The 14,924-nt window shown below is 39.1% G+C and overlaps 1 pseudogene; it reads left to right on the top strand.

The window, feature by feature from the left end:
* The first annotated feature begins 240 nt into the window (after positions 1-240).
* On the top strand, positions 241-2,276 carry LOC147430198 (uncharacterized; annotated as a pseudogene).
* The last annotated feature ends 12,648 nt before the right edge of the window (positions 2,277-14,924 follow it).

Below are 14,924 nucleotides of genomic sequence, written 5' to 3'. Positions count from 1 at the left end.
CACAATATTTTTAGTCCTCTTCCACCTTTTTTTGTTATTTAAGTTTGTGAAAAAGTCCTTTCACTTAAGAGCATGGACTCCATTTCATTAAAAAAATTTAATAAGCCAATCGATTGAATTGTTTTTTATGATTTGCTTGAAAGTGGGGGGGGGGGGGTCCCTTAATGTTAGGTCTTTTCTTGATGTGGTCTGAACTCGGGCGAGTCTCTGTAGGTCGATTGTAGACTCTCGAGTCTGCGCATGCCATGCGGTGCATTGAAGGCCCGTCTACATGACGTCATGTCTTCAGTACACAAGAGGCTGCGACTTCTCTTGACAGCGTGTTCATGGTCTTTCCGTACTACCGCCTGAAGGCGAGCGGCTCTGTGTAGTCCAATGTTCATGAAAAATGTGTCTCAGCTTAATATTGTGTTGTTTTCAATTTCAAAAATGTCGGTTGAAGGCAACGGGAAAAGGAGAAATTCCACCCCAACATAGAGAAAAATAGTGTTAGAACTCGAAAAATAAACCTAATTTTCTAAAATTTCCTCTTGGCAAATTCAAGAAAAGGAGTTTTGTATGTTTGGAAATTTTTCCCGAACACTATTGTAGTATGACTCTACGCATTCGGTGCATTGAAGCTCTACGTGTGTGATGTGATGGGTTTATTATATATGAAATGTCATTTTCCTTGGTCTAGTTGAAGACGTGCTCTAGCTCTATTGTGAGGCTAGCCACTGTAGCCTGTTGAGTCCTCTCTCTCTCTCTCTCTCTCTCTCTCTCTCTCTCTCTCTCTCTCTCTCTCTCTCTCTCTCTCTCTCTCTCTCTGTGCACCATCGCAATCCTCAATCCAAGAGCACCTAAAATTGAGAGGATGGTCCACGTTGAGCTTGCTCCTGAGTCCTTTCCACCTTCTTGAGTCGAGCTCTCTCTCTCTCTCTCTCTCTCTCTCTCTCTCTCACACACACACACACACACACACACACACACACACACACACACACACACACACACACACACACACACACACACACACACACACACACACACATGCGCGCGCGTGCGCGGGCGCTCCTGTGGCTATGGGTTAGGACATGTGCTCGGCCAATCTAAGCCATACCTACTTTTTCTCTGGCCTCCAAGCGAGTATCTTGCATGTGCTAACAGATTGCATGAGGGTGTTTTTATTGGCTACGGAGTACATCGGAGCTTTGGCAATTTGTCCTCTTCAGGTTATGTGAGCCCTCTCAGCCAGGGACAATCAAGCAGTGAATTAAAAAATTCTCCTTTTAAGAATGCGATAGTATCTGTGTTTTGGGACCTTGACTACAAGCCGCCAACATCATCTCCATGTGATGGAGGTCTCTACCTTTGACTTGCTGCTTTGCTATTTAGCTCTGTTGTTGAGATGGTGGCATATATGAACCACCATGCTTTCATGCATGTCCCAAATTGAGTGCGTGAATAGAGACACAATAAAAAAGAGGTAGAGATTTTTGAAAAGAAAGGCCTTGTGCAACCCTATGTGTGCAACCTTTGTGGTTAAAAATTCAAAACTAACATTCTTCTCAAGAAGCATTTCAAGCAGCTTCATGAGATAGAGCATAACAAGAGGATGACAGGGCTGAATTCTCTTAAGGGAAAGAAGAAAGAGAAATACAGAGCGGCAATGCTTCTAAAGATGCAGATGTATAAAGAAGTGGCAAGCCCAATACTGGTTCCAAAGGTTGGCTAGATTTGGCCCGAGCGGGTATCTTTGTAAAGACAGTGCAGTATAAGCCTCAAGCTGCAAACATTGAGCTAAAGAAAGAGATGGAGACTCCATACACAAGGGCATCAAATGCATTGTATCTGATGACATGGATTTTGCACGGATGCTTGCAGATGCCAGAGCTTTGGACCTCCAGACAAAGCTCTCTAGACTGTTGTTTTTGGAGAGTATAGGCCATTGAAAAGATATGCTAATTTCTAGTTTCCTTGAGAGGACATTGTCGAGGTGTACCGGCACAAGATTTCCAAGAATCTATTCAGCACTGGCTGTTTATCACGATTCTTCTTGGAAAAGAGAACTTGAAGTATTGGGCAGGAGTCCGCAATAATGATTTGGACGTGGAACTCAAGGTTTTGGTCGTGATGTGCCCGTGCAAAATGCTAGCTTTTTAGCTTTCTCAGAGGAGGAGCGGCATGATGCACATGGGTTTGCATCAGATGATGACATGGAGTGGTCTTTTGGTGAGGAAGATGAAGAATTTGATGATGAGTGTGAATTCAATATTGGCAATGATGAGGTGGCTTGATTGCCTTATACTTATGTTTACACAGCTCAAGGGTAGAGAAAGGTTATGATTGTATAGTTGTCTATGAAGACAAGAGGTAAGTTGGCAGCACATGATTGCAGCTTGATGTTTTGGGTGTTGACTATCTTCTTCATGCAGAGTAACTTAAAGTTCATGTGGGATCTTGACTATCTTCTTCATGCGGAGTAAAAGTTCCATGAAGTATGGGGTTGAAAGCAAGTTGTTTGTTATGTGTGTCCTTTTCAATGTGCCAATGTTGTACCTTCTTCTGTGCACTTTGTATCAATGGGTTCAAGATTTGGTGTAGCTTAATAGGTGGTCTCACTACATTCAAGTAAAATTTTGAAGCAAACAGATGGCTTTGTTGTAATGGATGCGGATAGCACAAGTTGCCTCTGCCTAGGAAAAAGCCTCTGGTTACACTTGTTGTACGGTTATGTCTTCACACTGAGCATCTTTTTAATGTATTGCATGGCTAATGGTCTTTAACTTTTAAATGTATGAGCTAGGTGTAACTACCAGGTAGAGAAATTACACGAATTGATGTTGTATTGTGTACTCTATCTGAGTCATCAAACACAATTCGATTACATCTATTCTTCTTTCTAATTTTTTATTTCCATCCATATGTTGAATTTTTCTTTGACCATGTTATTTACATGTGCATTTGTAAAGTTGATTCTTAATGAGCGGCAAAGGCCATGTACGGAGTGCTAGCAAATGAAGTGACAAGCTCTGGTTGAAAGCGGATTGCAATACCTCGATTGGAGTTTGTAGGTTGCTTGTACGATGGTGTACTGTCTAGCCTACTGGAAATCCTTTACCACCGCTTATTACTACCATACTTTGATGGTGTAAGTGCAAGTGCTTTTTCCTCATCACTCCTAAGAAGCATATCACTACCATATTGCTTTATCGGTGGAAGTGCTACTAGGGATTTATCCTCATCACTCCTAGAAAGCATATTGTGTTGACCATATATGCTTGAATGGTGTAGCAAGTGCAAGAAATTTGTCCTCATCACTCCTAAAAAGCACATTAGTACCATGCTTGAATGGTGTAAGGTCAAGTGCTTTTGCATTCTCCTTACTCTCACAAGTCGATGATCTCTTTGTGTTGCTCATGTGAAGGCCTTTTTCTATGCATTGCGGCTCTAACTCGGCCTCTCTAGTCTTCTTCCCCTTCATGGCCTCCATATTAGTACTATTATAATTGTGATTGGAGTCTACTATCAAGGGGACCCCTAGCTTCTTCTCCCAAGAGAAAGGCTCCATAGCTCCTCCACTCATATACAACCTCTAATACCATATTAGTGAATTTGAGAATTTCCCAATTCCCACTTTCAAAAAGAGCTTAAGATTAGACTACATGGTAAAACCTTAGCCAAAGATTTGAGAGCATGGCTCTGAAGATATTTTCAAGTATTACCTTGTGGAAGGCTTATAGCCAAATCTTCAAAATATTGGCGATTCTCAAATGGGCTCTAAAGTCTCAAACTCTCTAATATGGTGTTCTCTCCTCAATATAATTATATATGCATGCATCCTCTCCATCACCCTCAAAACATTGATGACTTTGTTGAGCACCTCTTATCAAAGTAAAGGTGCTAGGGCTCACCACCATTCTTGGTTCACATAGTGATACCTTTCCACAAAGCAACGAAGAGTTGTCCTTTCAATTTTGTTATAGCACTACTTTGTACTTTATAGAAAAGGAGAAGAAAGCCACTAAATGGATCTGAGTACCAAATTTGCATTTGAAAAGAAAATATAAGTTCTCTCTCTCTCTCTCTCTCTCTCTCTCTCTCTCTCTCTCTCTCTCTCTCTCTCTCTCTCTCTCTCTCTCTCTCTCTCTCTCTCTCTCTCTCTCTCTCTCTCTCGTTCAACTCTCCTCGCCGGCGGATTGATACTTTAAGGTTTCTTGGGATAGTTCCCTACGACGTTAAAATTCTCTTCTTCTTCTTCTTCTTCTTCTTCTTCTCTCTCTCTCTCTCTCTCTCTCTCTCTCTCTCTCTCTCTCTCTCTCTCTCTCTCTCTCTCATCAAGCATGGAGTTCATGCCTCACAAGAGATCGTTAAGGACCAGAGATCGTTAAGGTTTCCAGCATAAACTTTGTATCACCTAAGTTTGGTAGATTGGTTATCCTAGTTCCCTTTGCACTATCAAGTCTTGAGTTCAAGATTCATTGGATAGATCTTGGGATTCTTCCTACCACGTAAAAATAGATCCTACAAACACAACTCTCATCTACTTTTTACATTACATTTCCTTAGCAGGTCATTTCTCGACTACTCCGTCACTCCACCATTTAAAATAGTAGACTTTGACTCTTATGCTCACCTCTTCCAGCATGAGTGACATGACTTTATGTATGCTCAACTCTCCAGCTTGAGCTTTAATCTAAATATCTAGACTCATGGACCACAAAGAATATTAAGACATGAAGCTTGGGTCTAATGCTTGCTCATTTAGTGGCTCAGCTGCCCGACTCTTGACTCTTATGCCATGATTTTTATGGCGACTGGACTTACTCTTGGGAGCTTTTGACCAAGAATAGGTTTTGAAATTCAAAACTCCCATCCTCGAAGAGAGGATTTGTAAAGGACCATACTAGCAATATTGGTTTCTTTTGCCATACCTGGGTGACCTTGGTTGTCAAAATTTCTTTTTGTTGTTGTTGGTCCCTTGGTTGAGAAGATTGGCTCGCTCCATTCCCCCTAACACTTTGTCTATCATGTCTTGACATTTCTTGAGAGCTAGAGATGACTTCAATCTTCTTCGTTATTTGTTGTTCTTTTGGTACCCATTTGTATCTGCATCATGTGATTAGCGTGTCTTTGCAGATATCCTTTGCCTTGACTGTGACATTGTCCTTGATTTTGCCTTCCGTGAAATTGCGATTATTTTCAAGCTGAAGTCGTTTGCTTGAAGAATGTTTACCTGGCATCTTTGCTAGCTAGATTCTCCGATTTCCTTGATAGTAACCTTGTGCTTGAAGAATTGTAGATGGCACTTCCCATGATGTTTTTGATGTCGTATTGAGATGTACAAGAGTGCCATTTTTGGGATTATTTATCGATGAAGTCCTATGTTGGTATGAAGGCCAGTTGGATATGAAATTTTCTGCATCCCTTTGACAAGCCTTGTTGGTTGGTCTCCTTTGGCGATATAAATATGAGCTTTGTTGCTTTTGGGGACGCTTTTTGAAACCTTTATCCACCACATAAGCCGAGGTCTGTGGTTTTGGTAACCAAAGTTTCTTTTGACCCTCATAATAGCCTTGCTCTGCTAAGCTATAGTGGGAGGCTATCCATCCCATGTGTTTACCTTTCGTCAATCGGCTAGGCTCATTTACCCATATTGGGTCCTTGACCTTGATTTCTTCAGCTTTGATGTAGACCTTTGAAGATTTTTGTCGACGATGATCTTGCAGTGTAGGGTATTTTGGTTTAAAGATTAAAGCGATCATTCCATTAGAACGCTCTATGACTTGATAAAATGAAAATCTTGACATTTGCGCAAAATAAATGAAATATTTCTTATTGAAAAATGTTGGGTACATTACAATCTCCTTAACTGAGGGATACGAGATGTCCTCGTCTCGAGAAAAAGTGAGGATACTCAGCTACTCTAATTACTATCTCAATCTTCATTATATCCAAAACAGAAGTGTCCTTAGTCTGCTTCACTTGCTACAACTGCATCATTAGTCAGTCGTGGCCAAGTATTCCGATAATGTCCCAACTCTCCACATTCAAAGCATCGAACATTCAAGCGTGGAGGATCTTGCACATTAGCGGCATAAACTCTTTGTGGTTGCATATTTCTGAAGCTTTGATCCCGTTCAATTCTTCTTGTAATACCTTGTTATTTCTTCATCAAAGGTTTAACTCGTAGTAAAGCATCTTGTACAGTAGTCGGTTTTAAAGCTTCTAATCGTGAACTGATTGGTTCTCTCAAACCTTAACAAAAGCGAGCTACCTACTAGTCTATGGTCATTGGTGGAGCGTAACGCTTAAGCCTTATAAACTTTGAGTAGTACTTTCCAAGGATAAGCTGTATTGTTTCAAACTAAAGAATTCATTCATCTTTATTGCTTCATGGGCAGGGGGTAAGTATCTTTCCTTGATCGCTTGTTTGATTTTCCACCAACTCTGAGAGGTCTCTAATACTCCCATGTCACGACAATGTTATTTCCACCATAATCTTGCTTGTCTTGAGAGATGAAACATTCCTAACATCGTTTGATTTATAGGCGTAGTACTTGCACTAGAGAAGTAATTATCCATAGCTTCAATCCATACTTTTGCATCTTTCTCAATATCATCACCCTCTCCTTTAAAAGAAGGTGGTTGCATTTGTTTGAGCAACAATTTCTTCTCCTAAATCTCCGTATAAATAGCATCATTCTGAGGGTTTTCCAATGTAGGAGTGATTTGAGGATTCCCCTGAGTGACCATCAATGTATATTATAACTCAAATCAATAGGACATTTTCTAAACTTAGACTTAACCAGTCTATTTAAAGTTGATTCGTATGACTTAACTAACTATTACTTAGTCGATCCATTAAAACGCAATCACCTGACTTAACCACTCTTAACTTATCCAATCCATCAAAACTCAGTCACATGATATAACCAATCATGACTTATCCAGTCTATCAAAACTCAATCATATGACTTACCCAGTCATGACATATCCAGTCCATCAAAACTCAATCACATGACTTCACCATCCATGGCTTATCCAATCCACCAAAGATAAGTTACATGACTTAACCAGTGATACAATGTATTTGTACAAAAACAACTCAATCTTCTATTCATAAAGTCATCAAAATGTCATATAGGGGTCTACAAAAGATCTCTCCATGAGAAAACATAATAGATGTTTTAACCATAACTATGGTACACATCAATCGGCATAATGTAATATATTTGCGAGCCAAATAATGGGTATATAAAACCATACGCATGAGGAAGCTTGAAGTAGACAACTAAATCTTTTTAACCTAGGCTCTGATACCAATTGTGAGGTCCCCAACCCCGGGAAGATTAGGGCGACTTGATAGATGGCCTTCCTTTATTCTCCTTTTCCATTGACGACACCGTACTCCATTTCCACAAAGTAGACATACAAGCAACAAAAGAGAGGAAGTCCTCTATCCATCATCATCGTAGTTATAAGGGTCATATACCACAAGCCAGGTCAATAAATCAAGGTTTCTAATGAGGTTTGTTTACTAACATAAATGTAAAATCTTGTTGACATATTTAGAATCCATAGAAAACGCCTTTTTTTCCACGTTTAAGAGACACGGTCGCCATCCATAAACCGTAAACATGATATGAGACTTACTCTAACTAACTAGAAATCTTGTAAAAGTACCCGACTAATCAGGTCCATAGCTTTCAAGGACATGTATATTTGGGACTTCTCGACTCTTAACACAATGAGTCTTTGATTTCACTTCTCTTGATAAGAGGGAGTGGAGAGTTTGTTGAATAATCGAGACCACCTATCCTTGACTGGCAACTTGAGCCAACCCCCACTTTCCACCCCACACTCACACTTTTAGCTTGTTTCCTAATTACTACCACACTGTTTTACATATACAAACAATGTTCTTTTATTAATTCCATGGACAGGTTCTTTCATCCAGCCTTTCAAACATCACCAAAACAATTCTTTCTCAGACATGGTCTAATGAAGACAGTCCTATAATTTAAAAAAAAAATGAATCTTTTAATTATTCATAAGAGTTGCCACTACCGGTGAACTTTCGCTGTCTAACCAATAGAGCCTTTGCAAAGGATTTATTTGCTAACCATGAATTATGCAACCTTTCCATCTCGCTAAGCGCGAGGCATCTTGCTAACCGCTAGGCATTTCGTTGTCCGTGAGGCATCCCGCTAACCATGAGGAATAAAAGAGAGCCAATAACCTTAGATTAATCTCCGCTAATCGCGGCATCATCTCGCTAACCGCAAGAACAAAATATATTCTTCTAACAATTCTTATCTTTAAATGGTTTTTCAAACATTGTCAATCAACTCTTCATATCATATCAACCACTATCAGCTTATCAAGTAATAACAATTTAATATCAAGTAATAACAATTTAACAACAGTGATAATTTATCAAATAGTTCTTTCACTAATCTATGAAAACATATGCTTGTTTCTTGTGATAGAATCACGTTATTTTGACGGTTTAAGAAAATCCTTATGCTTAGCATCATAGGTCAACATGAATAGCAATACAAAATTATAAATTTGTCTTACCGGATTAGCAACATGTTCGACTACCTCCCGTGGTTGAGGTTGGATGGCTTCGACTTCTTCTGCAACCGGTACCTTCACCTAATCAACGATTGGAGTAGTTGATGCCTTCCTTTGTACCTTCCCTGGAGGTGGAGCAACATGAGCGTCCTTCCAGCTTTGAGTCACTCTCTTAGGGGCCATCGTTTCACGAAAGAGAAGGGAAAAAGAGAAAGAGAACTCGAGAAATTGAGAGGCAGCACAACGATGATAGAGAAAGTGTTGGTGATGGAGATGGCTTGAGGGAGAGAAGGTAACTCCGACGTCAAGGCAAGAGAGTTTCTGCTTCTGAAAACTTGTCTCCTGAAAGTGAAGAGAGGAGGGTCTTTATATAGGCTCTCAAGGGCCAAAAGCACAAGCTAAGAATAGCAAGAGGCATAAAGATAAGTTCGCGTACGTTCGTGGCTCTCAAATAATTTCAAAAAAGTAAAAATAAATAAATAAATAAATAAATAAATAAATAAATAAATAAATAAATAAATATATATATATATATATATATATATATATGTGTGTGTGTGTGTGTGTGTGTGTGTGTGTGTGTGTGTGTGTGTGTGTGTGTGTATATATTTTTGGACGTGGATTTTGATGCGCAATTTTGAGTCTCTAATCTTAGGAGAACCTTGGCTTCTAAGAAAAGAAGCTCTAATTTGACTCCTACTCTCTCTTTTCTAAAAGTACTCTTTCTTTTCTAAAAGTATTCCTCCTACTCCTTCTCTTCTAAAATTACTCCTCCTTTCCTAAAATTACTCTCTCTTTCTTGAATGTCAACTCTTATGCTTAGAAATAGACTTTAATCTTAAGTTTTCTAATCAAACTATTGTTCTCAAGAGAATAAGAGACATAATTAATAGTTTCCAAATCTGATTTTTGATGCAATCCTTTCATTAGAACGCTCTATGACTTAATAAAATGCAAACCTTAACATCTGTGTAAAATAAATAAAATATTTTAATTGAAAAACGTTGGGTACATTACAATCTCTCCAACTTAGGGATTTGAGATGTCCTCATCTTAAGAAAAAGTAAGGATACTTCTACTCTAATTACTATCTCAATCTTCATTATATCCAAAACAGAAGTGTCCTTAGTCTGCTTCACTTGCTATAGCTGCTCCATAGTCAGTCGTGGACAAGTGTTTCGATAATGTTCCAAATCTCCACATTCAAAGCATCGAACATTCAAGCGTGGAGGATCTTGCATATTAGCGTCATAAAATCTTTGTGGTTGTGTATTTCTAAAGCTTTAATCTCGTTCAATTATTATTGTAATCCCTTACTGTTCCTTCATCAAAGGTTTAGCTCGTAGTAAAGAATCTTGTACAGTGGTATGTTTTAAAGCTTCTAATCGTGAGCTGATTGGTTCTCTCAAATCTTGACAAAAGCGAGCTACCTGATGCTCTATGCTCATTGGTGGAGCGTAACGCCTAAGCCTTACAAACTTTAAGTAGTACTCTTGCAAGGATAAGTTGTATTGTTTCAAACGAAAGAATTCATTCATCTTTATTGCTTCATGGGCAGGGGATAAGTATCTTTCCTTCATCGCTTGTTTGATTTTCCACCAACTTTGAGAGTTCTCTAATACTCCCATGTCACGACAATGTTGTTTCCACCATAATTTGGCTTCTCCTGAGAGACGAAACATCACTAACATCACTTCATTTGTAGGCATGGTCCTTGCAGCAGAGAAGTAATCATCCATAGATTCAATCCATACTTCTGCATCTTTCTCAATATCATCACCCTCTCCTTTAAAAGAAGGTGGTTGAATTTGTTTGAGAAACAACTTCTTCTCCTGAATCTCCGCATAAATAGTATATTTTGAGTGTTTTTCAACGTAGGAGTGATTGGAGGATTTCCCTGAGTGTACATCAATGTATATAATAACGCAAATTAATAGGATATTTTCTAAACTTAGACTTAACCAGTCTACTAAAATCTCAATCATATGACTTAACTAACCATTACTTATTCGATCCATTAAAACGCAATCACCTGACTTAACCACTTTGACTTATCCAGTCCATCAAAACTCAGTCACATGATTTAACCAGTCTCATGACTTATCCAATCCATCAAAACTCAATCACATGACTTAACTAGTCATGACCAGAGATTTGATTAATGTAATCACGATCGTGTGATTACGACAATAACTCTAGTATTTACACAAGAAAATCACGTGAACACGTTAATTGTTAACGTGACTTTGATTATGACCTGCAAAAACCCATAGAGCCGGTTAGCCCTCCGGGGTTTATATTTTTACCAGCGGGGCTTGCTGGGGTTTTTTATTTTCCCGATGGGCCCACCGGGCTTTTGCTGATACTCGGTGGGCCCGTCGGGAAAATGAAAAAGCTCGACGGGAGTAATTATATATAATGAGAACAGTGTGCTAACCGCGATCTTTTAGCTAGGCAAATCCTTGGGGAGTGTATCCTAGTGCTGAGTATAGTCATCACCTTGTGAATTGACCTAAGGTTACAGACTCACAGGTCCTTTTTTTGGGCTGAACGTGATTCTTAATTCGGTAACCACTTCTAAAAATTATTAACTCGTTTACCAACATAAAGGTACGAAAACAAAACAACTGAAAACTTATAGTCATGCTCATTGCAAAGAAGCCATTGGTCCAAATGAGGGCTGTAATCTATACTAATAGATAAAGGGGGAGGGAATTACGGTTCCCCCCTGCCACGCATCAGTTCCTCCTTCAACAGGTGGGTGTGGCCTGCAGCGTCCGAGAGCACACTGACACAGTCGGGAGCACAGTGACGCAGAGAGAGAGAGAGAGAGAGAGAGAGAGAGAGAGAGAGAGAGAGAGAGAGAGAGAGAGAGAGAGAGAGAGAGAGAGAGAGAGAGAGAGAGAGAGAGAGAGAGAGAGAGAGAGAGGCGGCGAAGCTGCTGGCTATACTAGTTGGTTTTAGAAGATGAGCACATGTAAATGACGAGTCGATAGTCAAGGGTCGAATGTCTTATACTAGTGTACTGGGCATATAAAGATCTTGCATTTTTTACCATCATAGATTTGAGTTGATTTACGCTTGTCACTCCACAATATAAGAGCTATAATCCTTAATTGGGTTAAAATAGATTTTATATATTGAATTGGTTGCATGGGGGGGCTACAATCCTTCACTGGGTACAAGTAGTCCTCGATTGAGTGATTATGTTGAAGATTTATTTGTGTTAGTTCATGCATTGGTTTATACAGAGAGTGCATTATGTATTCTTATAGATTATTAATGCATGAAATGACCAATCATATATTTTATTGCTTTTGTTTGTTTTTTGTAGCAATTAAAATTAGACGTGTCTTATTGTTTGCAAATTAAAGTCGACATATAAACAATCATTATAACAATAATTGCATTAGAGATTCATAGCATTGTTGTAGTTATTATGTCGTGCATAGACTGTATTGCAATGTGTATGTTTGCTCACAATATAGGTGATCGATATGTGGATTGACTAGCGTGCATTGAAAATCTCATATTGTGCATCATGGTTACTTTCATATCGAATGGTTTTTAAATTTTAATATATATTGAAAATAAGAAAAATATTTTAAGAACTAAACATCTGGTTCTTTTGTCTTCAGTTTTAATTTAAAAGCAATGGAGCAAAATGTGGGCACAAGTGGTACAAAGAAACCAAAGAATAAAAAATCTCATGGCAAAGAGTGGGATTATGCTCACAACATATGCGGCCGATATATGGAGTGGCAATGTAAATTTTATCACACAACAAAATCAGGCGGTGCACCACGTATTAGGGATCATTTTCTGGGTAGCATTAAAAAGAGTTGTAAGAAATGTGAACATCTTTAGGCACCTGCAGTTGCAAAGCGTTTGAGAGAAGAGCTTGCCAAAAATGGTGACAAGAGACAACATAAATATAGCTATGAGGCTTCGAGTCAAGAGTTCTCAAAGCCAAATATTAACTCCACAGATCCTATAGTGACGCCAACTAACCTTGAAGAACAACCTACATTGGGAGAGTAAATTCCAAGCAGTATTCCTTTTAAGCGTCACAATGAAGGTGAACTTAGTCAAATGCATCAAAAATCATTACATCAATGCGTCAAAAATCACACATTTTTGCCAATGGTTGTAATATGCACAGTTTAAACTTGGTGCTGAAAGATTGATACACTATCAGAGAAACCACATGGTTCGCCAAAATAATTGATACAACGCATCAGGTTGTGAAATTTATCTTGAAACGACAAAGAGTGCTCGATTTGTATAGGATGCGCATGTCAGTGATGTTGAAGATTCGTTGAAACTTGATTCTGCACACACTTTTATACCTTGGAATCACTTCTCCGCAATAAATGCACTGTGATTGACACATTCAATTGCGCGGCCTTTGATGAATGACAGCTTGAGAAGAAAGAAAAAATGAAAGATAAAATTACATGTCTACGTGGCAATGTAAACAAGGCTGCTTGGTGGAGGAGTATAATGGATGCATACCATGTAATGAGGCCCGTTATGTTCGCAATCCGCAATCTTGATCAAAGGGCGCCAAACGTGGGCAAAGTGTGGATGACATGGTGGTCAGTCCAACAAAGTCTTGAAAATCCCGAAGAGCTGAAAGAGTCTATAGTAGAGAAGGAGTGGCGACTACCATTCTCTAACAAACAACAAAAAGATTTGGCCAAGTATTTTCATGCAAGGTGAATTGTGCTCATAGTCCACTCCATAGTGTTGCTTACATGCTTGATCGAGAGTATTGGGATTTAGATCTGATGTCCAATACAGAGGTGGTAAGCGATTTCTATCACGTGGTCAATACGTTCTACTCCAACGTTCAAGACCGAATTGATTGCATCAAAGAAATGAGTGCATTTAGATTAAAAGAAGGTCCTTTTGAGAATGATTTTGTACAGGTAATGGCAAAAGAGAAACTTGCATGGAAGTGGTGGATGATGAATGGTGGAGAGCATTACTCTACCTTACGTCCCCGTGCAATGAAAGTACTGGCACAATGTGCAACAAACTCAAGTTCAGAGAGAAACTGGAGTATGTACAAGTATGTTCATAGCACTATTCACAACAGACTATTAGCAGGCAGAGCGGAAAAATTAGTGTATATGTTTTGCAACGAAAAGATATTGAATCACATCGAAAGTGCTGGCTATGAGGAGGAAATGCCAACCTGGTTGTATGATTGTCAAAATAAAGACGAAGAAGAGTTCAATGTTGGTGCCAATGCACTATAGACAAAATAGAAGAGAATTTGATAATAAAATTGGAGGTTGAAATACAAGGAGAACCACAACACTCAAACTTAGAACCAGATAACAACTTTACAGATTTAATATAGCTTGAGAGTAGAATGAAGATCGTGTCAAAACCATTGTAAAAGACCTTGTATTCAAATGTGTTTTGATCATATACAATGCTTCATATTTTGCGATTATATATAGTTTGTCGATCTCAATTGTGTTGCTCTGAAGTAGCATCTTGTTTACTCAACAAATTTCTAATTGTGCTAGGGGTATCTTGGCGGGCTTGCTTGAATTTATACTCATGCCAAACATAATATATATTTTTTGTGGAATATCTTGTGAACAAATTGCACATTGGCTACTAGTTTGCATTAAACAAATAAGACAAACGAAGTGATAATAATGACCGCATGCCAATGTATAATATCCACTCTATCCATCAAAATTCTTGTAGCAAACTGGACATTGAAAAGAAGAGGATGCATTTGAAGTAGACGAGGGGACCAAATCTGGATGCAGGACAAGGTGGCTGATGTGTGTCCCTTGTACAGATGTTGGATTCACTCGCTGTGTCAGATTTTGAACGTCCTAGCTTAAGCGGTGATTGCTTTTCTCCATCCGGGCTTATGAGGGTTGGGGTGTCTGGGTGGCTATAGAAAGTCATGTTATTTCTGCATCTTTCTTTGCCAACTGTGTCGTGTAAATATCCTTCTCTCTCTTTAACTGTAGGTTGGTACCTTCCACTATCAATGCCAGCTCATCTCGGGTGAAAGTGACACAACTCTCCCTTATATCATGAGTGGCAACATTTGTCTCCTTTGACGAAAATTCTACTGGTCACTTTTGCACAAAGTGAACATATAACATTTTTGCAACATCCATCTCGACATCCCCTGCTCTCTGTGCCTCCAAAAATGTAGAGTCCGACTGTGCGCTTGGATGCAGATAATTAATTGTTGCACGCTTAGCTGGTGTTCTAAGCATCATCCCCCAATCAATGATGCCGACGCGAGGTTTATTGGAGTGAGTAAAGTCCAACATTATGTTGAGCGGGTGTAGGTCACTGTGCACTATCCCGGTCGAGTGGACAGC

This window comes from Adiantum capillus-veneris, chromosome 22, assembly GCF_014529385.1.
Source record: "Adiantum capillus-veneris isolate H3 chromosome 22, ASM1452938v2, whole genome shotgun sequence".
In the NCBI taxonomy this organism is placed as follows: domain Eukaryota; kingdom Viridiplantae; phylum Streptophyta; class Polypodiopsida; order Polypodiales; family Pteridaceae; genus Adiantum; species Adiantum capillus-veneris.
The sequence above is the reverse complement of the archived record's forward strand: the minus strand, read 5'-3'. Positions and strand labels throughout refer to the sequence as shown.